Genomic DNA, 25,932 nt, shown 5'->3' with positions numbered 1-25,932 from the left:
AATTATTACTTAGCTATGAAGTAAGAGCAATTAATACCCAAAGCTATCTCCAATAAATCTCAATTGAATTGAAATAATGGCTTAAATCAATCACTTTTATTGGACTATCCGTCTTCAATCTAGTAAAAGATTTTTCTTCAAGGGATTCGTGATCAACTTGAGCATTCCTTGATCCTCAAACGAAAATCTAATTCGAGATTGTCTGATGCAATTCCTATTCAAATTTACTTTAAGATGATAATGGTAGGTACCTATTTAAGTTGTATTGAAAATATATAAGTCTTAAGCTGTAAGACTGTCTGTATATAATTAGTTCAAAGCGTTTAGACTTATACAATCACCTTTACCCTCTTTATCATATCAACACTTTACCGGCCCACTACAGGGCACGGGTCTCCTCCAACAATGAGAAGGGTTTAGGCCTTAGTCCACCATGCTGGCCCAGTGCGGATTGGTGGACTCAATTATATTATTACCTCATTATCATCATCATCATATCAACCGATAGACGTCCACTGCTGGACAAAGGTCTTTTGTAGGAGTTCCAAAATCCACGGTTCTTTGCCGCTTGAATCCAGCGGCTACCTGCGACGCGCTTAGCTTAGCGGTTGGGGGTCGACCAACGCTGCGCTTACCAGTTCGGGGCTGCCATTTGGAGTACCTTGGGACCCCAACGTGCATCCTTTCTCAGAACTGTGCCTGACCCATTGCCACTTCAGCTTCGCGACTCGTTGAGCTATGTCGGTAAATCTGGTTCTTCTTGGAATCTCCACATTTCTGATTCGAGAACTAAGAGATACTCCGAGCATAGCTCTCTCCATCGCCCGCTGAGTGACTCTGAGCCTTCTTATGAGGCCCATAGTATTATTACTTATTTATCCTAAAAAGACTGGAAGGTTTTTTCTATATAGTAAGCCATATACGTACTGCAATCTTACGGTGGCAAGTGACGATGCAGTCGAAGATGGCAGCGGGGCCACTTGTTAACCTACTCCATATAATAACATACAGTGTGAAGGCAATGTAAATGTAGATCAATCATTTTTATTCTGTTATTTTTTTCTTTATAACCAATCTAATTCTTTTTTTTTTTTTTTGTTTCCTTTTTAATATTGATTAATTGTTAAGCACCTTTGCTTTTTTTGTCGTTTTTTTAATTAGTAAAAGAAATACCATATTTAAATCTTACAACGTTTAATCGTTATAGTATCTCTAATTACAATATAGCTGCAACTCTAATTACAACATTATAAACTCAAACATCAATCTATGAACTTGAAAAAGTACTGTACTCTTCTTTAAATACCTCTAATTTTCCCGCCATTTTATAAGACCTTCCTTTTTGATCTGGGTTCCTGTCATTTTGTATTCCTACTCCAACTTATACCGACCACAGATTATGCATAACTTTGACCAGTCGGAACGAAGATACCTTTTTATCTTTTACCAAATGTACATACAAAGGCAGATTTGCTAACATTAGTGTAATTGACTGCTGGCCGTTCTAAATAATAAATAAATATCTACTACATTTTATTTATTTTAGCTTAATTTATTTCTCACAATCAATAGGTATACCTAACACATAAGTGACTGGTTGTCCTTGATGGACATTGCACAATCCTCCAATGTTAAACAAAATTATAAAATTTAAGCGGGTAGGTGAATAAAAACACCACCAGCACGACGAGATATTGCACCCAGTGGCGTGCCCTTCATACATGCACAAAAGCACTGCCTACCCTAAAATCTATATATAGCTAGTATAGGAGGAGGATATGCCCATTTCATAAGTGCTTATTAATTAGGCCTACTTGAAATAAATGAATTTTGAATTTTGAATTTTATGCAATTTTCCTGCTGTATACCCTGGTAAGAAACCCAGTGGACGCACCATATAATGCAGTCCCGCCGCGCCAGCTGACAAGCGGCGCATAGACATATACAGATTATTCCCAGAATAAAATATCAATATTCTTCCAATTTCAAAAAATACTTTTTGAAAACATGCCTACTAATATTATAAATGTGAATGTAAGTTTGTTTCTTAAGCTTTCACACAAAAACTACTTAACCGATCCTCATGAAACTTTGTACACATATTAGAAGTAATATAGGATATTTTTAGACAGTGTTAGAAGTAATATAGGATATTTTTTATCCTGATATTAAGCTCGGTTCCTTTGGGAGAAGGAATTAAAGTGTTTGACGATTTTACAATATAACTCCGACAAATTATAACCGATTTAAATAATTATTTTTGTACTATAGAGGTTATACTATTGTTTAGTTTTAGCCAATCTGTGGTTGTAGATAGAGGATAGAACTCCTCAGCGGACAACATAAAACCCCACATTTAAGGCTTAGCGATACCGAATACTTTTTTTTTTTAGAACTATAACTAAATTTAATGCCACATCAAAAACAAAATCAGACGCAGACGAAATCGCGGGCAACAGCTATAATGTTCTTTATATTTTTTACGGTGATCGACTCCTTAAATGGTAAAGGCAGGTTTTTTATTAGTCTTGGTACAAGATAAGACATAAGGCTACGTACAACGTAGCTTAAAAAATATGAAGAAGTAAAACCTGTTATGATGAATCAGCCCTAGCTAAATACCTGAAACATGCTAGTTCGAAGGATATTCCACGTATTCAAAGGAAACACTTAACTAACGGTAGTCATAACTTTTCCACGCATATCGCTAACTATGTCGCTGAACAAGAAACTTCAGCTGCAATTCCTTATCGAAATACTTCACCGTCATTCTAGAGATTATAACTCTAGCTGGTTTAGCAGCGCACCAAAACTGAAAACCTACCTTAATTATATGCATTTACAGTTTAAATTGCGTTGTAAGTTCGAGCTAATTAGAACAAATTGTCACACGAAAATGACGCTTAACGCAACTCTGGATGAACATAATTTGTTTTTTTCATCACGAATTATAAGAATGCACTGTAATTCACATTGGATAAAGTCCAAATTTCACTGCGTTTTTGTGTTAATTTGTTGTAAACGCCACACGAAAATGTTACTTAATGTGGGAATTAACGATGCAAATTATACCCTTGAAGCCTGTAATGCTTGGTTTTTGGAAGGAAATGCATAATGCATTGATAAGAACGGTAACATTACTGATAATCGTTTTAGCACATGTTTTTTTCTGCATCATCGAAAGGAAATGTGTAAACTAAGTACTCAGGGAAACTGCTGTGCGCTGTGATTTTTAGCCTATGTCAGGGGTTCCCAACCTTTTTAAGCCAGCGGTAAACTTATACGTTAAGAAATTTGTCACGGCACCGGCGCCCTAACCTAGCTCGTGATAATAGATTTGTACTAGTTAGTTAGGTAGATAGGCGCTAAAACTTAAACATCCTCACTATGATACTAATAAAACAATAACGGATAATAAATTTTAACAAAGAATTAAGAAAAACATAAGTACCCCAACAATGCTATGGCTTAGCTTGATGATCGGCACACCTTTTTTTTCAAAGTGTAAGGTGTAAAGCGAGCATAGTAAGGTGTGACACAAAGACTATCAATAAATTTATTTTTCTTGATTTTTTCAAGTGCAGGAGCGCTTCACGGTGCGCGTGAGTCGCACCTCTGCACTTCCTATGGCACCCCAGAGCGCCGAAGCTCCCAGGTTGTGAAGCCGAGACTTATTTCGTCAATAGAATAAATATGAGTAACGGGTAAAGATAACTATTTTATGGTGCGCATGCTAGCCATACTGGCCATACTGGTTAAGACTTCGGGGGACTGAGTTCGGTCCCCGGCACGTGGCTTTATTCTCGAAGTTATGTTTTTTCTAACCAATTAAGTATCACTTGTTTGAACAGTGGAGCCATTTTAATTTCTGCCGCAAGCAGCAATCAATTGTTCTGGTCTGAAGGGCGAGGTGGCTGGTGTAATTACAGGCACAGTAGGCCAACACCTACCCCTAAGGTTGATGAACACAATGCGGGACATTGCAGGACATATTCCTTGCATGCGTTCCGATGGATGGATATTTGCCTGACCTGGGACTGGATTCTGTAGTAGTACATGCTTACCAATTAACCAAAAGGCAGACACTATTCCAACCAGGCATAATGTTTAAATACAACGCAGAATGTAAAAAAGATAAGAATCACCTTAACTCGGAATTCAACACCGACCGACTTCAAAGAATCCTTCTTTGATATCGCTCCAAAAGATACAAACAGCCCTAATGACTCTTTGACAGAAAACCAACCAGTTTCCACTTAATTAGTCTCAGTAATTTCCAATCTATTATTAGACAAAACGCGGATGTAATTTGTTCTTTAACACGCATATTTGGGAAATGTTGTTTAAAAAAACTGGTAAAGAGCGTGACATGACCTGATTTGATTTCAGAACGTTACAAACTAAAAATATTTAAATGCTACGAGCACTAAATCGTGCAAAGTTCATGACGTTTCAGACGTGTGTCCGTATTAATTTTCAACAAGGTTCATCATATCAAACCATTACCGGCCCACTACAAGGCACTGGTCTCCTCCCAAAATGAGAAAGGGTAAATGCCAATTTTTTAAATTTAAAAAGCATATAAAAATTTTCGGAACGGCCAGGATTTGAACCTGCGACTCTCTGGCAATCGCGGCCTAAGCGCGTTTTCCAATTAAGCTACGGCTCTCCTACCATCGATGCCGAAATTAGTATATGCCTTTTTACGTCAGAGAATTCCTCCAAGTGTAGGTATTAACTAATAAAAATTATAAAACGGGTAAATGCCGTTCTCCACCACGATGGCCCAGTGCGGATTGGTAGACTCCACACACCTTTGAGAGCAATATGTAGAACTCGAAGGCATGCAGGGTTTCCTCACGATGTTTTCCTACACTGTTGAAGCAAGTGATATTTTAATTGCGTAAAACGCACGTAACTAAGAAAGGTGAGAGGTGCGTGCTTAGATCCCCCCCCCCCCCCCCTGAGAGTAAAGTCGAAGTCCTTCCTATTGGGATATCACCGCTCCAACCGGGTATTTCAAAAATATTTTCCAAACAAAACTGTTTAAAGATGAAGTAGTAATAACATACGTTCAGTGGAATTCTCTTGACCGTTCTCTATTGTTACATATAAATTACAGCTGCGCGCTTCTATACAGCTGGGTGCAGCTTTTATGTTACGGTTTAGACTTTAATTTAGTAGAAACTTGAACAAATATGAGCTGGAAACCTAAACTAGAACACATGTGTATGTGCCTACTTTTGAAGCATATTATCGCTGCGTGAAAGAATGGCAAACAAACAGCCATGCATTTATAGTATTAAAATTGATATACAAGAACAGTTACTAAAAAATCCTTATGAAAGTATGACCTAGAAGGAAAAGTTCCCAAAAAACCCTATGCCAATTTTTATGTCTTACTTCCAAATTATACAGGGCTTTATTAATTAAAATCGGAATAGTTATGCAGGTTTGATTGCCGGAGCAATCAGACAGACAGATTTAATGTTTAAAGGAGCATATAAATCGAATAGGTAACATTAACAGGTAGCCATTTCGAAGTTACAGTGGAGCTACAATTTATCTGTTTTTGAAGTTATACTTCTTTTGGCGCGTTAAATATGGTTATCATATTTTTTTACGATGCGCGCGCACATCGTTACTAAAAAACCGACACCATGAAGTTAGCTATAGTCAACATTTTAGTTTTTCTAAAAAGTTTTGACAGTTTACTTTCAATTTTCAAACAATACCTTTTTCTAATGTTAGTGTCGTTTTTTCTACAAACGTAGAATAAGGCGAAATATAAAAATTTTTAAAAGATTTTTATCTTGTTACGCCAAAGTATAACTTCTAACGCGTGTACATAAGTACACACACGTCTTTTTTTTGTTATTCTAATAATTTTATAAATAAATTCACCATAAGTTAACCCATGACTGCAATCTCAGCTCAGGTATCTAAGTGAAACGTGCGAAGAGAGTACGTTTGAAGAAAATAAAATTTTAAACTACACCGTACAGTTTTTTGTCTGTTTTTCGTGGATTAAGCTTTATATCATATTTATTGTAGGTATATCATGGAACTCATTACAAAGTTATGCCAATAATCACCACGCTTGGCATGCGGGTTGGTGATCGCAGTGCTGGTCCTTTCCCACCGGCAAAGCTACTACCCGTTACCAGCTGGATTTTGGACCGCCCTACAAAAGACCTATGTCCAGCAGTGGACTTCAATTGGTTGAAGTGATGATGATGATGATGATGGAATTCCGCAAAGTAATGCCTGCTTCTATTCAACAATATAATTTAAACATTCTAGGAGGTAATAATTCATTCACAATCCAATATCTAGTTTTCAGATGCGTCTTGAAATGTTGTTTTAGAATCATACAAAACCAATTTAGATTCTATTTCCACTTCCCGGCATATTCTTTCAATATAATATATTATTTGAGGTCGTCCATAAATTGTGCTTGAAAAATTGCTGCCTGTATTGAATGTAACTAATCTTTTGGTCTTGCTTCTCACTGCATTGTTGGTCGTTTGTTTAACATGTATGACACGGTAACACAAGGTCCTGGATTCGATTCCTGGGTAGGGTTCTAGTTCGGTTCTTGCATATAAAAAAAAAAAAAATATTTGACATATAGTCGCAGCTATTGTGAGATACGAAATCACCCTGCACGCTAGGTTCGTGTCCCCGCGGGGCAATTCGAATATTAATAAATTCCGAATTTCCTCTGGTCTATTCTGGGGGGAGGCTTTGGCCGCGGCTAGCACCACTACCGACAAATACGTGCCGCCTTCCTTCACTGCATCATCATTCATCATTTATCAGGTAAGATTGCAGTCACTGCCTTACATGTAGTAGAATTAAAAAAAAATATAAAGTTTCCTTATTTGGATACGGTACCCAACAAACACTGTTCAAGTAGGTTGCAAACAAAAATGTTGAAATCCACAGAGCATAGACAATATTTCAGTTGCAAACTTTTTCTCGTTCACGTCGGATGCACACGAAATCCGGAAAATTAAATTGTCCAAACTAAAAACTTTGTGTTAAATGTTGCTACTAAATCGAACTGCCGCTTTCGTCTCGTAGTAGTAGAACGACTACTGGTCTCCCAGCCCTTGGTTTATACAATTATTGGGTGACCTGATAAAAAAATCTCTGTACCCTTTAGGCATTTTGCACCCATAGAGCGGATAACAATGGATCGAAATCATAGAATTAAGAAGATACTGAACCCTCATCGAGCCATTATTGCATTGTGTCCAAAAACAGTGAAAAAGCTCTGCTTCGAAAGACTGTTCGCCCCACGGAATGTTGCTAGCTCACAATTTTTTTTTCATTTTCCCAATTTATAGTAAACGTTTAGAACAATAGAGGTAAAATAATTACTGTCAACTGCTGAATGGAATGAAACAGGCGTTCTAGAAACGCTTCGTGTTTGATGCTTAAACGTTGCACGGTTAAGAACATATAGTTCTTAATTCTGAGTCAGAAATATTGTCAAGAAAAACATAATTTTCTTTCGCTGTAAATAACTATCAGACGCCGTTTAAATATAGAGGTACACAGCAACGCAAGGCCCTCCGTCTGTACTTCATAAAATCAAGGCTTGTAGTTTTATTCTTCCTAAATCTTTTGTTGAATGGTTTGTTAACATTAATTATTTATTATGGTTTTATTAGTTTCATAATGAGGATGATATATTTTTTACGCCTATCTGCCTAATAACAAGTACCTATCTATTTTAACTAGCAAGGTCGGCGCGCCGATTTCATAGCCATGGCGCTTTTGCAAATTAAGAATAACTTGCAAAAGCGACTTGGCTTTAAAAAGGTTGGCAACCCCTGTATACGTTATTAACATTTTATTTACTTTGATTTAGTAGCATCCTACCTTATTTCAAATCGCTCAGCTAACAAATAAGCGGGTCTTTGTCGATGGTCCTAGTCACGAACCAGGACAATCTACTTAGAAGACCACAGCGTACACCACTACAAAACGATCCTAAAGGAGGATGCAGTCATGCAAGGCATATCGCTGTAATAAACAAATAGGTATTAGGAACAATTGAGGTTTTTGTGGCAGAGCTCATTTGGCTCTTCTACCGCCATGTTTTTCCGGTCCAAAAGGCTGAATTGCAGGTGTAATGTAAAACCCATGTGCACGTAACAAGGGTTTTAACACCTAAACCGGCGACATCATGTTGGCAAACTGCTTGAGCCAATTATTACTATAGGAAAAGAAAAAAGGAATATCTCGTGAACGCCGATAAACACGCATCAGTTCGTAGTTGATATATTTGTATAAGTTAATAAACTCGTACGTGTTAAACGGCACATTTCCTTTGAAAGAAAACAAAATAAGAGCTATTTTTCCCAGAGGAAATGCCAGTAAGTAACGCTAATCAAAAAAGATTCTTAGGCATACATTTACCTTTCACCAATCGATTTTCACAATATAACCTAACTTGTTTATAGTTCTTGCCGCAAGGTGGGGTATTCTGTGTTTGTATTCTCATATTTAAATTTTTTAGTATGGTTTCAAAGTTATTTAAAAAAAGAAAATGTATATTTTTCTTCTACCATGTGTCAGATTAGGAGACCGCCGAATCGGTGTCGTAAGTATAGATGGCGTCTAACATCGTTAGTTACCAGCTAAGAGTGGATAGAACGTTTTTTCTCTTTACACATCACCAAAATCATAAGGCATCCGATTTAAGCTTTTCCTAGCTTAAGTGAAAAGGGGCATTAGACCCCCACAACACCTCTTTACCCTTAAACCTCTTGCGTAATAATTCAATGGACTCTTAGGGAAAATTTCGGTTTAATTGCACTTCATTTAGGATAACTCGTTTAACAATCCAGTCTACGTGATGAATAATAATTAATGAATTCTTCCTAAACTGTTAGTTTTAGGGCTACGTCACTGCCCTAATATATTTTTGATGGATATCCTTTTTTGGTTTAATCTAAAATAAGGGCAGCGGCCACTTTGTCACTTCTGGAATTCCTTTAAGGAGATATTGCCTATTAAAAGTTTCAGTGCCTTCAAAGGTTTCGTTACAAGGCCCTATTGTTAACATTATATTGTTCTGAAAACTGCCTCGTTTATCTAGCGGTGAGCAGGTTTGACTGCAGAACAGGAGGTGCTGGGTTCAATCCCCGAGTCGAGCCACTTTATACAATTGGAATTTTATATAACCTGGGACCTTCTACTTATTTTATCTATACACACAACCTTCACAGCGCTGTCCACTGCGCAAAGGAGGTTATCAAAACAATTTAAGTTATGTAATTATTGGAACTAAAAAACAACCGCATAATAAGAGTTAAATGAATAATGCTTTGACATAAACGAGCAGATTTTTGTATAGCGTTTTAAGTAGTAGTAGTAGCAGTAGTAGTAGTAGTATGAGTAGTAATATTAGTGTGCTCTCCTAACCTGTGGTAGAGACACCACAACCAGTCAGACTTGATGTTGGAAAATTTTCTGTACATGTACTACCTCAGCCTAATTGAAATATGCAATATGCATCATAATAATGGGCTCAGACCTCTTCTACCATAGGAGACATTTATAGCGTGGAACCATCACGCTCGTCTAATTTGGGTTGGCGGGTTTTAAATATTATTATCATAAGTTGGTATGAATAAAACCACTTAACGTGGGCATGTTCCGGGTTGGACAGCCTCAATTTCCTAACTACAGACGGAAACGTTATTTGTATTATAATAATAAAACAATAAAACCAGTTTTAATGAAATGCCGAATGGAATTCAATATCTCGCTCTCGAAATTCGTGTTTTTTGTAATTTCTTTAAAACTACCGAACCAAATTTAAATTGGTACCATTTAAATTTCATCAAACTGATCGGAGGTATTCGCTCGAATCGGTATATTTAACAGAATAAACCGGGTCATAATAGTATAAATTTAATGTTAATTCTGTTAAAATAAAAAGCCTTTTTTTTTTTTTTTTGACGGGGGGAAATCTCCTGATTACGAGATACCCGAATTGTAAATAATTGGGTTATGTGGGATTTCTACCCACTAAAACCCCCTCGGTTGCCGGCCTCAGCACATGAAGGGAGGCTCCGGGATCTCCTAAGAACGCACCGGTGCCTCCCGTGTACGACGCCTTTTGGGCACGTCCCGTGAAGAACACTTGCACACTTTCCCAAATATTTTTTTAAAATAAAAAGCCTGGCGAGCTTCATCGATGACTAGTTACCACCGTATGTACCAGGGTATGGGTTTAATATAATTGCCGTACCCTTAACAGGTAAGCCTACTACTATTTTAGACCGCATCATCACCAGGCGATATTGCTGTTTTCCTGTACCCAAAATTTAGCTCTTGACTACAATGACACTGGCAAGTTATGATGCAGCCTAATCGTAAAATGAAAAAAAAAACTACTGACTTAAAAGTAACATTTAAAAAGAATATCGCTATACGCTCTGCCACGCTTTGCTATAGCTGATTACAAGACAACAAGACGTTTAGACCGCCACCTTTTACTTACGTTATTTTCTTTTTGTTTTCCTACTACATCCAGGCATCAGAAATAGGTTTACTCACCAGCCTTGAAGTTAGGACGTACGAATAAATCACCTATCAACTGCACCGATCATGGCGAAATTTTACAGGTTTAGACAACAGGACGACGTTAAAAATCCGGTTGGATGGCGCACAGTGTATAGCTGCCGGCTGTATTGTATGTGTAGGTATAGGAAAACCTCGGCTGGGTTTTTGTTTTGGGCGTTTGGGGTCTTCTTTTTATTTTAAATCTATAGACGAAAATAAGTAATGATGCGGCCTAAGGTGGAGCTCGCTTACCTAAGAGATGCCAATTCACTCTTGACTAAAAGGAACCCAAATTATAGGTTTCGGAGAAAACGGAAGCCGGAAGGGCGTTCCAGATCTTTGCGGTGCGAACGAGGAAGCAAAACACTTTGTACGAGTGCAGATCCTTAAGATGCCTTGCAGTGTGATGGTAGAAAAGTGAAGAAGGAACCAAATTGAATAGTTTCTGAGCACACTCTCCGAAATATATTTTGTAGAACACCGTAAGACAGGCAACTTTGCGACGGTGTTCCAAACATTGGAGTCTATTGACTATTTCTGTTTCGTGTCGAGGTCTTCAAAGGTCTTAACGGCCTTATTGACAGAGTTGTGCCACACAAGCCTCTGTTAGGTGGCGCTTGTAACATCCCTGTAGCGCGAAAGCAAGACCACCAGATCTTCGCTTTTCTTTCTTGCGTTCTGAGTAGAATACGGCCTTAGGAAGTCTAGAGTCATTCATAGATACAAGATGCCCGCACCGCGTCAAACACGTCCATTAAAAACAATACAACAAGGAATCTACAAGCTCAGCTTAATATGCATGCTCCGTTCCTACCGGTATATTAAACGTAGTGGAGTGACCGCATGAACTGTAATCCAGCTCAATTGTTTGTATTTATGGTTGCAATAGATGCCCGCACGTCCTGCCCGGAGCCGCTATTAACTTCTGGGGAGATTTATTTATCGACACACTTACGTAACTCTCAATTGAGACTTATAGACTTTTAACTGAATAAAACTATCGCAATAGTTTTATTTGCTAGTTGCGGATGCCTTGTTTTAAGCTATTGGATTTTTCTTTGTTTTTTTTTTTGTGCCAACTTATCGTTTAGCTCCAGCTTCCTTGATATTTGCTAATACGTGCTGCGCAACGAACTCTACGCAATATACCAATTGGATTTTGCTTGACTTTTTTTTCTTTGCCAACAGATGCTTGACTTTATTACGAGTAAGTCACTCACCAGACACTATATTTGCTAGTCACTGATTCCTGCTGTGCGCTGATTTCTGAACAATAAAGCTATTGAATTTTGTATCAAATATTTTTTCTCTTTTGCCAAGTTAGCGCTTCACTAAAACGTTACTCACCAGCCATCTAAATGTTTGCTACTCGCTAATCCCTGCGCGCTAGACTCTACACAATGTAGGTATTGGATTTTGCTTCAAATTTTTTTTTTCCCAAGTTAGCGCTGCACTAAAACGTCATTCATCAGCCATCTCATTATTTGCTACGAATTGATTTCCTATTCATCGTTTGACTATTCCATTACCCACTAGCCTACTCAATATTTCCTAAGAACTCTACACAATCTAGCTTCTTAAATCTGTTCTGTTTTCTATTTTGCCAAGTAACCACTAGCCTCGTCGATATTTGCTATGAACTGTACACAATTTAGCTTCTGAAATTGGTTCTGTTTTCTATTTTGCCAAGTAACCACTAGCCTCCTCGATACTTACTATGGACATTACACTATTTAGCTTCTGGAATTGATTGTGTTTTCTTTTTTGCCAAGTAATTTGGACATTATTTTGTGTTGCATCCTCAATATATGCTATGAATACTACACAATTTAGCTGAGTAACCTTTGTCATATTTGCTATACGCTGATCTACACTCGCCGCCTGCGACCTAGCAACAAATATAAACCAGAGGCTGTTTAAGAAAATCATATTCATTTCACCGCTTACAACGGATGATGTCACTTGTCAAACAGAAAGTTAGGATCTAAGATTTGGATTTCATAGATTATTTACGATTTTGATCGTTAATTAAGCCGAAAATGATTTTTGATCCAACCGAGGAAAAACCCCAGAAACCAGAAATTCGAAGTCAAACGTTCTTAATGAAATTGAAATTGAAATATGATTTATGAACAAAACTTTATGAATGAACGATGACCACTGTAAAAGTATAAAACTGAGTAATAATAAAATTGTATGATTAGAAAAGAGGTAGCTGTCGTGTCGTACATAAGTTACAATATTACCGGATATACTTCGGTAAGTGTGTTCAGGAACTTCATAATCTTGTTCCTCCTTCCCCGTTCTACCAAAGAACAGCGAGACACCGTGAGCGGTGGGATCCTTATGTGGTTGATATTCCATCAACACGCACGAAACGTTTTTATCCACGTTTCTGATACGTACCGCTAAGATGCTTACTGCTCCCGGCAACTGTGTTTCCTGCCACGTATAATTTGAGTACCTTCAAGGCTAGAGTGAATAAGCGTTTTCTAGGCAAGCGTGCTCCAACCTAGACCTCATCATTGCTTTTTAACGGGCATGATTGTAACGGGCGGCCTATCGTTTAATAAATAAAAAAAAAACCATATCGTATTTATAATACGAGTAGGTATTAAATAAATAAACTTTCTCATAGAGCAATGTTTGCAAAATTCAATCATGTTTGTTTGCCGTGACAAATGTGCCGAAAAAACACACTCGAAAGTAAAAGCGCATTACATAGAGGGGCCGCTAGAGATCGTGCGAATTTTCCACAATTCTACACGTAAATCACAAAGATGTCTCACGCAGCATCCTATCTCCAACAACATTCTCGATATTATTAGTCTGAGACAGAGGCTCTCAACTTTGAAATCGAAGGACATTGGAACCCGAGCAAATTTTTTGTTAGAGCGAACTACCAAAAAACTTCCGCGCGATTTTCACTCTCGCGATTTATATTCCGCGTATATCCTATTGCCTAACAAATACGTTTTTGGTTACTTTCTTGGGAGCGAAGGAAATATTTATACATTTGCGCGACTTCAAACCATACACACACATCAGACCACAGATTTTTTACCGCGCGAATTAAAATAGTAAATGCGTGCATCTATATATATAGCATGAGACACACATATTGAATTGTGGAAAAAAATCGTGGCAAAAATGTACGGATGTTGTGGGGATATAAAATCATCAGACTTTATTTTGTGTTGCGGTTCATGGTTCTGGTATAGGCAAGTGTATGGCAAGTGAGTTTTTATTAAACCTGATCGTCCGCGGCCGTTTTAAGCCAAAACTGTATTTTTTGCTCCATCTTAGCCGTCATACATTTTTTAAGAGATTTCATACATTTCCTGTGAGATGTCCAGAGGGGGCCGCTACCCTCCTCTTACCCCCTAGGTACGCCCATGTTGCGGTTTTTATACGAACACGTTTTCGTTAACCAGTTACCAAGTAACGAGAGGCGCGAAGTGTCCAAACGGATTTCCGAATGATATCACGCATAAATAACCGCACTTTAAATAACTTTAAATAGTAGCGACATATTTTTCTTGCAATAAGTGAAACATCTTAGTTTTTATAAACGCGAAAATTCGTAGATTTGATATGGAAATATTGGCAAATAATATTCCAAATTTTGGGAAGCACTGGTTTAAAGTCTCAATATCGTTTGTCAGATAGCAGTTATGACAAATCTCTTTCGCCGTTTAGACGCCGATACAGATATATCGATACTAAACAATTTTTACATAATAGAAATATAAATTGATAAAAGTCAAATAAATTGTTATCTAGTCGTTTTGTTTTTTTTTTTAAACTGACGTGAGTTCGAATAATGTATATCCTTGTTTTTTTTTTTTTATATTCGTTGTTGTCTGTTATACATTTGAAGCTTGGAAACTTTTTTCATCATCATCATAATCAACCCGTTATCGCCACGGGTCTCGTCTCAGAATGAAAAGGGTTTAGGGCGTAATCCAAAACTTGGCCTTGTGCGGCCTGATGGACTTGATACACCTATGAGAACATTATTGAGAACTCCAAGGCCATAGAATTGAAAACATGCAGAAACCTCATTGAGCCATTATTGCATGAAGTGCATTGTGTCCATAACGGCAGAAATTACCCGCGCACGTCTAACTTTACACCCGCGGAATGAAGAATGGCTCTCAAACTTTTTTCATTTTCACATTTTATATTAAACTTATAGAGCAATAGTAAAATAATTACTGTCAACTGCTAAATGGCATGAAATGACGAACCGCCTATTCGAGAAACACTACTAAAGTGGAGTGGTTTTTGATTCTTCAATATTATTCGTGTACACGGTTTCTGTATGTTCTCTAATTCTGTGTCCCAGGCATGCAGGATTCCTCACGATGTTTTCCTTCGCCGTCAAAGCAGGTGATAATTAATTGCTTCCGACGCACATAACTTAAAAAACCGGGGTACGAACGATGGCCCCACCAAAAGTGAAGCTAAAGGCATAACCACATGGCTATCAACGCTTTTAGATTGTGTTATAATATACTATTATTATTTAATTTTAAAATAATTTCGATAAATTTATTGCAATACCTCCACTGGAGGTCATGAAATCTGTTACGTACGAACGAGTACATGAAGCAATTAATGCTATTTTTGAGAATTAAAGAAAGTTAAATAGAATTGTAAAATATTTTTATTATTATATATAATATTTGTATACCCTCTGGAATCTTTACACTTCACCCCAAACAGATCTTCAATGTACTGTCCAAAATTCTAAGGTCCAATAAACATCCATCCAAACTTTCACATTTATAATAACAGTCAGTACTTTTAGTTTAAATACTTATGCATTCTGCATAAATAGGTGCAAAAATCAAAGGTTCTTTGATTAATACATTGGTTCTTCTCAGTATAGTATAAATTTGACCCTCAAACATGGCTATTAGATGAATGTGAGTTATTAGGAAATATCTGCATATAAATGTTGCAAAACCATATCATTAATCATTAATAAAGCAATAAAGTGGGTTAACTCAAAAAAAACACTTAAGTACGAAATAGTTCTACAACACACTTAGAATAGGAACATAGCTCGGGGAACAGATAGACGTTGGGTTCTCAGGGTGCTGGAATGGCGACCTCGCACCCTTGGGCGTTGGTCGGCCCCCAACGTGCTGGAAAGACGACATCAATAGAATCGCTGGAAACAAGCGGCCCAGGACCATGATTTCGGAACTCCCTACAAAAAACCTGTGTCCTCTATGCACGCCACTGAATACAATGTGAGCTATCGTTTTACACTTTACGCTATTCAAAGTATTACGGGTTCACCGTAAGAAATAACTAAAAATATATACTAAAATATATACTAATATTTTAGAAAAATTAAAGTACAACATTAAACTTAACCTGATTTATGTTTTATATCAGGTCTGGATCTGGTAAGAATTAAACTCCGAAAACCTCATCTAAACTACGAATAAAGCTAATGAGTTTCATTTTTGTTTAAACGCCTTAATCTTTGGAAATATCAGATTACAAATATTCTATTTTATATGTACCTTGCGCTACCATCTTAAAAGCCGAGCAAACGAAGTAAGTAGCAGAGTGGGCGATGCGTTGGATCGTCGTGAATAATTGTGTAGAATAGCAAACGAAAATTTGTATTTGGAACACTTATCAAAAATTGTACGCGGAGAAGTCGCGCAGGATTGCTAGTTTTTATACAACTCTTCGAGGAAACGTACATAAATGTTCATATTAGATAATGAGTGGGTTAGACCACTTTCGCACTATTGGCCTCATATGTTTTGTAATATTGTTACAAAATCCACGACCATCGCGAATTTGATATAAGTTTCGCAACATGGCCGTGACATAACCCTATGACCAAAAATGGCTGTTCTAGTATTTTTCTGTTGTCACCGTAATCAGACCTTAATTAGTTTTGAGAGTGGCCGCTGCTTTACAACTAAGCTATCGTCGTGGCCTAGTTGCGACACCGTTAAAAAATCGGTAAAGCAACGTTGACCCTAGTCGGTAACTAGAAGGACAAACAGCTACTATAAAACTTGGTTTCACACCAGTAGGGCTAAAACGAGACAATCCACGCGATAATTAGGTCTACCCATCATATTGCCATATCTCATAGGAATAAGCGAGAAAATTGTAAACATAATTTTTATTTGATCACCATGATCACACACAGATTATTAAATGAAAAGATGTCAAAGTTTTCGTCACAAACCAGGAATGTTAAAAAAACCAACGTCAAAGATTTCTTTATTCTTCTTCTTCTTAGGGTGCCGTCTCCTTACGAATTGATTAGGGCTACCTCTACTTTGAACACCGCTGCTCTATATAATGATTTGGTGCAAATCAAAATTTTTCCAAATCATTGGCTCCGGTTTGTAAGCCATAATATTCTTCTAATGCCAGGCCTTCTTCTGCCCGTCACTTTTGCTTTTATGATAAAAAAAATAAAAATAAAAATCGTTTATTTCGTTTCTTACATTGTAAATAATACATGTTGTGAAGTTGAATAAGTTTTTTTGAAGAAGTATTTCTTTATTTTTATAGGTACTTTTGTTGTGTACGTTTTTAATTTATTAATTGTCTTATCTTAAGCTGCGAGGACAAAACGCAAGCTATGCAAACCCCGAAACAAAGGTTTTATTTTTTTATCACTAAACTACCGCTTAAAATAAAATATTTCATTATACTGTCTTCTGGCCTATTGCACTGATAAGAGTGATTTGCTTAGAGTGGCATCTTCAGACTCCATATATGTATCATTATCAGATTCCCAAAAGACTTAAATGGTCGGTAAACCTACTCAAAATCGGTTTAGATGTGACGTCTTATATGGCGAAACAGCGCCATAAAACATACCTACCTACGCGTCAAATGACGTCACACAAAGCGCGCAAAATCGCCGGTCTCGACTTGTTTATTAATAACTCAAAAGAATAAGAGCATAATAAATAAACCGTTGAAGCATACAATCTGTAAATTTTCGAAACAAATCGGTTTATTAATACCTATAAGTTAAAGCTGACAGCGCGATTGATATAGACAGGCATAAAAGCTCTCAAAAGCTCATATAAATAAATTTTATATGCCATAAATTTCACCCAGCCGTTTGAAATTACGTCGCAATTAATAAAACCTTTCTTTTATCTCCGGTAATGTGACAATACAAGTTATATTATTATATATGGTTTATAAGCGTAAATAAAAATGTTTTAAGGTGTTGGCCTGTTTTTAAATTCTATACAAAAAATTAAACAAATTAATCCGCACGTCTTAAAAAAAACGAAATGTAAATCTAATAGTAAAATACTTAACGTGTTATGAATGATATTACTTTTTTTTTTAAGTTGTAAGATTGCATGCCATTATGTGTGGCTGTTTGTGGAAAGCACGGTTTGTAATTTGAACTTTACAATTAACAATTCATAATATGTCAATTAAGATATGTTATAATCATTTTAATTATAATTAATTAAATTATTATAATAAACGACATAATAACCATAAGGATGAAACAACATAATTGAAAAAAACTAAAGTGTGCATTCAAATATTTTTTTTTTATATTTTTAATTATGATGATATATTTTTAAATCGGTTCGATGTATTTTTAAAAAACGAATTTCAGAAAACAATAAACAATAAAAATAGTTAAGTACTTACGCACATAAAAACGAAATCCGCACGTTACACCAACACACTATAAATTTTGTTATCGAACTTTCATAAAATATTATCAGTCACTATATTTTGAGCTTGATCGGAAACTTTCGCGCGGGAAAATGGCAGCGGCAAGCGTACTCTCAAAACACGTCCTACCTCGGCGCTTGTCACGCGGCTACTGACTACTGAGTCGCCTGAAAAAAGTCTCGCAAACTAACAACATTTTCACATTTCGAACAAGATTTCAGAGCGGGAAAACGCGTTCCATGAATTGACGCAAGGTCTTATCTGTGGGAACTACGATGAAATTGTTTTTTTTTCAGGATAAAGCTTTTCACGTACATTTCTCTATACTGTATGCACGTTTGCATGTATGTTTAAATGTTCCTCTAATAATATTAAAGCGCTCTTTTGGACCACTAAAATAGGTGGGTTGACGATTTTGATTTTAATATGGAAATAACTGCAAAATACCTATGTCCAGCAAGCAGTTACGGACCTTTTATTTGGTGATAATGATAATGGTTTATGTGCAGCCACTCGTCGCTTACTTCAGACCTATTTAATATTTATTTTACAACCTAGGTTTCGTGGCAGACCAAGGAGCTTATATAATTGAATAGTAAATTACATCGCAATGGAATGGAGCGTAACGAAAATACAAAATCCAATTTTGGAAACCCGATTATCGCTATTTATTGATAATCTCGGTGGCCATTTTCATAAATTACATTAGGGAAATGCTACGGAAGCATAAACGTTATTTACGAAATATTCTGTTTTATGACGGAAAGGAACTGAGTAGCAGTATTTTATATCGGGCTAACAGTTACCTACATATTCAGCCGCGCAGAAATTCTGTTTTCTCTCCACTGATCTCTTAAATTATAAATGTGCTTGTTTGTAGAACCTTCTTTTACGCAGCAACGGAGAAACGAATTAGTATGACCTAGAGATAGTTTTCAGAGTTAAGTGTGACAATATATGCTACTGTTTATGCCAAAAAAGCACGCCTTATTCAAAATTCATCATCATCATCACTATCCACTTTAGAGCAAGAATCTCCTCCCTGAATAGTCCACCACGCTGGCCAAATGCGCATTGGTGGTTTTCATACGCCACATTTGGTGAACTCTCAGGCACGAAAATTTCTTCACCATATTTCCCATAACTTAGAAAAGTTAGACGGATGCCGGGTTTTAAACTTGTTCCCCCGGTAGAGAAACCGAAATCCTAATAGTGGTTAGGATTTCGGCAATGAAGATCTAAACGGCAATGAAGATATAAACGATTACCTCGTCGAGATAAAATGGATGAACGGATTTGATAAAATAGTACTAAGGTCTCTTAAGTTGAAAAATATAATGATGAGTTTATACGGTGAGTCGGTATATATTGTGTAGGATAGCAAAAGGAACTTTGTATGCGAAAGAAGACGCGAGGATCACTAGTCTAAACAAAATATTCCGGAAGCTACTTTTCTTTGTTTTGATGTTCGGTGAGCTGCCATCGTTTAGTTCAAGCGGAAACCTGTCAACAAAAAAAAAGAAGATAAATGATTTTTTATTTATAAGAGTGATTTTATTCTATGCGCGCCATGCGTGAAATGAAACGTTTGCCAGAGTATAGGTACTCTGGCTCGGACATGATTGAGTGTTATTAATTGAGCCTATTCGGAGCCACTCTCGGTCATTACCTTAATACACGACTGAAAGCCAATTTGATTCGGCCGTTTACGTGTTCTCAAACCATTTGCACAATTAAGAAAACAATAAAGCAAGACACAGTTTACTGAGCTGACCCAAAAATAAACTTACATCTTGCAACACTTAACACGAATCAGTTATTTTAGAGTAAATGTTGCAAGTGGCAAAAACACCATAACTGAAGAATAGCTTAATTCAAATACTACATTTATACTATCTAGATTTCCAGCGAGAGAAGTCGCATTATCGACTAATGGTCGTGGTCAGATCTAGAAAGTTACTCTAGTAACTAAAACAAATGCATAGAAATATACCAAACATGCATAGGGTAGCGGCGACCGTTACCATCGTGTATTTCCATACAAGTTTCAGTCTTTAGATGCTTTGCCATTAAAACTGCACTTATTTATCAGCATAAGCTGATTGGCAAACATAAGATTGGCAAAGCATACATACACCAATGACGCCTTGGTGCGGACCGAAGCATGCTCCATATATTTGTTTTGGTCACTAGAAACTTTGTTCTTCGCCCCGTGTCCCTTAGTCAAAAAAAGGACTTTCTCGCCCAGGAAATCTAGACATTATAAGTGTGCTATAGTGTGTGCCGCCGCCGCCTTTGAGCTATGAAAAGGTCTTCAAGAATTGATCTAAACGACCCTGTTGTTATCTCGATGTCGATATATTATAGATGTCGATGTATTACAGTTAAAAATAATATAATTTTTTGTGTAAATAATTATTATAATATCAATAAAAGCACTAGGAGCCGATCCGTCACCGTGACCGCTTACCTATTAATACATACAAAGTGCTAAATTTTTTTGATCTGCTCATAAACATGCATATAAATTTTTATTTTTCGTAAGATTATATATTTCTTCATAAAGTCGTTTGAGAACAGCAATAAAAAATCTGGAGACAAAACGTGCGACGAAACTGTGTAATAGATATGATAGAGAGAATGTAAATCACCTTAATGGTTTTTTAGACCTTTGTAGAACTACTCTAGCAATAAAATATTTAAATTTCGGTCGAAAACAACAAAGAATTTATTTCGTAATGATAGTAATAAACAAACCAATGTATTCTACAGCCAGGTGCAAACTTCTGTAGTTTTTTTTTGTTTAATGTTTTAAACGTTAAGCGTTAGTATGCATAGAAGCTATTAAAGGCACGAGTTAAAACTAGTAACGTAACATCAATATTTATTTTGGTTAAACGTTTGGGAATGCTATATGAAACCGATCTTTTATCGGTTGCATAATGCAATGAAACTTAGAAGGGGCTCACGTTCAGGCGTGAACGAATGCAAGATCGAACACGAGAGGTCAATCAACCCAGTCAACTTTTACGCGAGACCTCTCATAATAATTTATTATTGGATTTCGTTTATTCTTACTGCTCCTAAATAGGAAGCTGGTTGAAGCGAACTTTTTTAACTAACTATATGTACCTGTTTCCAATCCCTGGGTGCTAGTGTAGAATTCTGTGTCATCTGTGTGCTACGAATTGAAAACAATACAGCGAACTACAATAACCAACAACAATAGCTTTGTTCAGCATCCGCTATCATCGGACTTATCTCTACTCAACAAATTGGATTAATTATTGACAAGCCCTATTTACTGATTGCGGTATTATTGGCAAGTAGATAAATTATAACCAAGGTTTATAAAAAACTAACTTTCGCATTTATAATTAACAAGAAGAAGAAACCTTAAACCAATCTATAATGATTCAAAATCGAAATTCATAAATTCAAGTTAATAAGGTTTCTAAAGCATTTTTGACACGTATATTTTTTGTCTTTTTATACTTAGTTAACTTACCATCGGTGTGTAAGTTAGATTCTACTCTGAAGAAGCAGGCAAGAAAGCTGGCAATAGGTTTTTTTTTTATACATATTCCAACCTTGCTTTCAATCTCACCCAGAAGATTTTTTACCAATATCAACAGGAAAAACAAATTATTGTAAAATTTAACAGTATTTTTTTTAAATGAAAGTGGATAATGGAGCGTTGAAAATTGAACATTGTCAAGAAAAAATTGAACGGGTAAATACGCACGTTACAGCTAAAAAAAAACACAATAAATCATTTGGACTACGGGTCTAATTGTGGAGTTCATATAATTGTCCATAATAAGACCCGATTTTTTTATAGATATAAACAAAATAATTTACGTACCAAGTAGATGACCCAGCTGATGGTAAGTGGAAACCGCCTATAAAAACAGTAACATAACAGGAAAATTGCATAAGTTGAGTTATATATAAATTTTAGGGTAGGCAGTGCTTTTTGCATGTATGAAGTGCACGCCACTGCACGTCTGCTATGTGTCCATCAACATGAGGCCTAGGTGTCTCAAGTGCCAATAATTACACCGGCCTTCAGCCCAGAACACAGAAATGCAACAATGCCGCTTGGCGGCAGAAATAAATAAATAAATATACTACGACAATACACACATCGCCACCCAGCCCCAAAGTAAGCGTAGCTTGTGTTATGGGTACTAAGATGACTGATGAATATTTTTATGAATTATATATACATAAATACTTAGAAAATACATATAAACACCCAGACACTGAAAAACACTTATTGCTCATCACACAAACATTTTCCAGTTGTGGGAATCGAACCCACGGCCTTGGACTCAGAAAGCAGGGTCGCTGCCCACTGCGCCAGTCGGCCGTCAAATAAGCAAATAAGCATGGCAATATCACTTCTAAAGACGAGCTTTGACAAAACGCTCTACTACTCTAATAACAATTTTTTATAAATGGGCTTATGAGCTTTTCTGGGTATATATTTTGAAGAAAGTTCCTCTGAGATGTGTTCATAGAGGTTACAATTATTAAAATCATATGATTTATTTTCAATAATCGAATTTTCTAAAATGTATGTGATAATAACCATGTCAGATTCCATAACAACCGCTCGGAACAGCTCTGTCCGAACAGACACCAACCAATACATAATTAATGCTTGTGGGAACCCTGCGCTACATTGATATATTATTATCAAAATATCTTTTAAGTTTATATAAAACGTAAGCTATCCTATTATAGTATAAAGGCTAAGATCATCCTAAACAGCCTATAACAGTACAAAGTTGGACTAAAGGCCTCACCTACCGTGAGGATTTGCCTATAACCACGCTGCTTCCCTTAATCGCCTCGTACGACATCTGCGGGAAGAAGAGGGACTACTGTATTATGATCTGCCGTCACTACACGGCATAAAAAACATAAAATAATTTCTTAATAACTAGGTAGAAGGTCTGGATTGTACTTCCAGCTTCCATTTTTATTAATATAGCTTATCATAATACATATTAGTTTGTTATTCTTATATTATATACATATATTCATATATTATATTATGTTTTTATTTGTGTATACATATTTTGTTTATGTATTCGTATGTAGTTATTTGAATGTAGGTTAATAATAATTTACACCACCTATTTGTACTCGCTCTTGTTGTCCTAATCCTAAGGTTGCCTGGCAGAGATCGCTTTTAAGCGATGAGGCCGTCTTTTGTATTCTACTCCAGTTTTTGTGTTTCTCTCTATTCGTCCTTTATTTTCCAAACTGAGTAGTGGTGTACAAATAAAGAGTGTAAATAAAAAATAAATAATTTTCGCCAGTGCCTACAATATGCGTACCTTCAAATCAAAAGTGAATTTTAATATTTGATTTGAAGGTACCTCTTCTAGACAAGCGCGCTCCACCTTGTGTAGCATCGCCATTTACCATCAGGTGTGATTGCAGTCAACCGCTCGTCTATTAACATTAAAAAAAATAGATTGGAAGCAGCCAGCTTCGCTCTCTACTCCCGCGAAATAGAATAATGATTGTAAATGTTGATTGATGTTGGTAAAAGGGGAACGACTGAGATTCTTGCCGGCTCTTCTCGATAAAATCTGCTTTCCGAACCGGCGGTAGAGTCACTACAAACAGACATACTTGACGTTCCAAAAGTGTTTATAGAGTACAACTTGAAATGAATTAATTTTGAATTTTCATAAGATAAACGATTAGAAAGTTTCTCAATTGCTTAGCGATGGATTGTCTCGTATAAAGGGATATTGTATAACCCTCGCCATTAAATAGTAGATATACAAGCCGATTGATACCGTGCTATCTCTTTCTCACATATTATACGGCAGAGAATAAATAAATATACTACGACAATACACACATCGCCATCTCGTCCCAAAGTAAGCGTAGCTTGTGTTATGGGTACTAAGATGACTGATGAATATTGTTATGAATAATACTTATACATAAATACTTATAAAATACAGATAAATACCCAGACACTGAAAAACATTCGTGTCACACAAACATTTTCCGGTTGTGGGAATAGAACCCACGGCCTTCGACTCAGAAAGTAGGTTTGCTGCACACTGGGCCAATCGACCGTCAGAGAAAGCACGACATCAGCTGGTTTTTATAAATGTATTCTTTAATGGCTGGCTTTATACCTCTAGTATCTATCTAGTATTAGTTGATCGATGGCGATACTTGTCAAAGCATTCACATGTTGGCACACACGGAATTTATAAATAGGTGGTGTATTAGTGCCTGTATTAATTATACTGTTTAATCTGCTCTAATAACGTTTTAATCTGAAGCAAAACTTATTACCTATGATATTATAATTGATGCCAGTTTACTTTTGATTCTACCTCGTAGCGCAATTCGGCCTCGGTTATTATCACTAACATTTGTTTTTGACTACCATAAAGCAAAATATGAATCATGTTTTACTAGATATTCTAGATATTCCCGCGACTTTGCTTCCGAATTTCAATCGCTTCACGAACTAGTCTCGAAATATATCATGTCCATGCAACTGGGTCGACAAATCCAAAATATTATCGTTGTATGTACCCGTTGAACTATATTTAAGAAATATTCATTAACCACGAAAATCTTAGTTTAAAATCTTAGATTACTGTTTTCCGATCCCCGAACTACCCCCAGACGTGCTCTGACACAAAAAGCTCTTATAGATTCATCATCAACCCTTTTTTTTCCTAGGGTATATTCAAACATCGACTGGCGAACATAAGATTAACTCAAAAAAAACGGTTCATAACTTTACCGAAACCTACGCCAGACTTGTGTAGTTCCCAGTAATTACTATCTATGTGGAAAATATCACGACTGTCCTTTGTTACGTTGCTGCGTGAAAGAGGGGCAAACAAAAAAAAAACACCATATAATGCTTAAAAGGGCACATTTAATTTGTTTGGTTACATTCAGTTACGCCTACGCTTCACCTACGTCACGTAGACATGACTCAGTGCATTCATAAAACGTTCTCAGTATAGGTCAATGTCAGTATGTCCGAAGTTTATCAGTGTTTCAGGAAACCAGTGGTATTCCCATGATATTGTATGTTGAGGAAAATAAAATTGTATTCATTAATTAATTAATGTGACGGATTCTATAACTATTGATAGAAGCTTGTTATAAAGTGATTTTAGGAAACCATTGAAAGTATCACTAACACACGATTAAGAGAAATGATTATAATAATATCAAATAATGTAACTAATTCTGTCATGTTAACTTCGGCCGTGGCAAGTTAACACCCTTCTGACGAAGCCGAGCTGCCGAGCGATTTAGCGTTAACTGAAGCTACGAGGGTTCCAAACGCACCCTGCACGGCTAGCATGGGTAGAAGACAATTATCTCCACGGGCAAAGGATAAATTAAAATTCAAATTCAAAATTGGAAAATACAGAAACCGTGTACACGACTAATATTTATTTATTTATTTATTTATTTATTAAGAGCACTCACACATGCATACTACACGTTTTTAAACATAGCACACACACAAAAACATGGACTGATGTTCTGCACTTGTAATGCACGTCAATTACAAGTGCACATAGCATTGACAAAGCGTCATGTAAACATGATATCGATGCGAGGTAGCTTTTTAGATAA

The 25,932-nt window shown here is 36.5% G+C and overlaps 1 protein-coding gene across 1 annotated transcript in view; it reads right to left on the bottom strand.

The window, feature by feature from the left end:
• LOC120634369 (neuropeptide SIFamide receptor-like) overlaps positions 1 to 18,419 on the bottom strand; it is a 113,295-nt gene extending 94,876 nt beyond the window's left edge. The window contains exon 1 of the mRNA XM_039904885.1: positions 18,259 to 18,419. The gene's annotated coding sequence lies outside the window, so the exon portion shown is untranslated. The remainder of the gene's footprint in view (positions 1 to 18,258) is intronic.
• Between the last annotated feature and the right edge of the window lie 7,513 nt (positions 18,420 to 25,932).

This window comes from Pararge aegeria, chromosome 23 (genome assembly GCF_905163445.1).
Source record: "Pararge aegeria chromosome 23, ilParAegt1.1, whole genome shotgun sequence".
NCBI lineage: Eukaryota > Metazoa > Arthropoda > Insecta > Lepidoptera > Nymphalidae > Pararge > Pararge aegeria.
The sequence above is the reverse complement of the archived record's forward strand: the minus strand, read 5'-3'. Positions and strand labels throughout refer to the sequence as shown.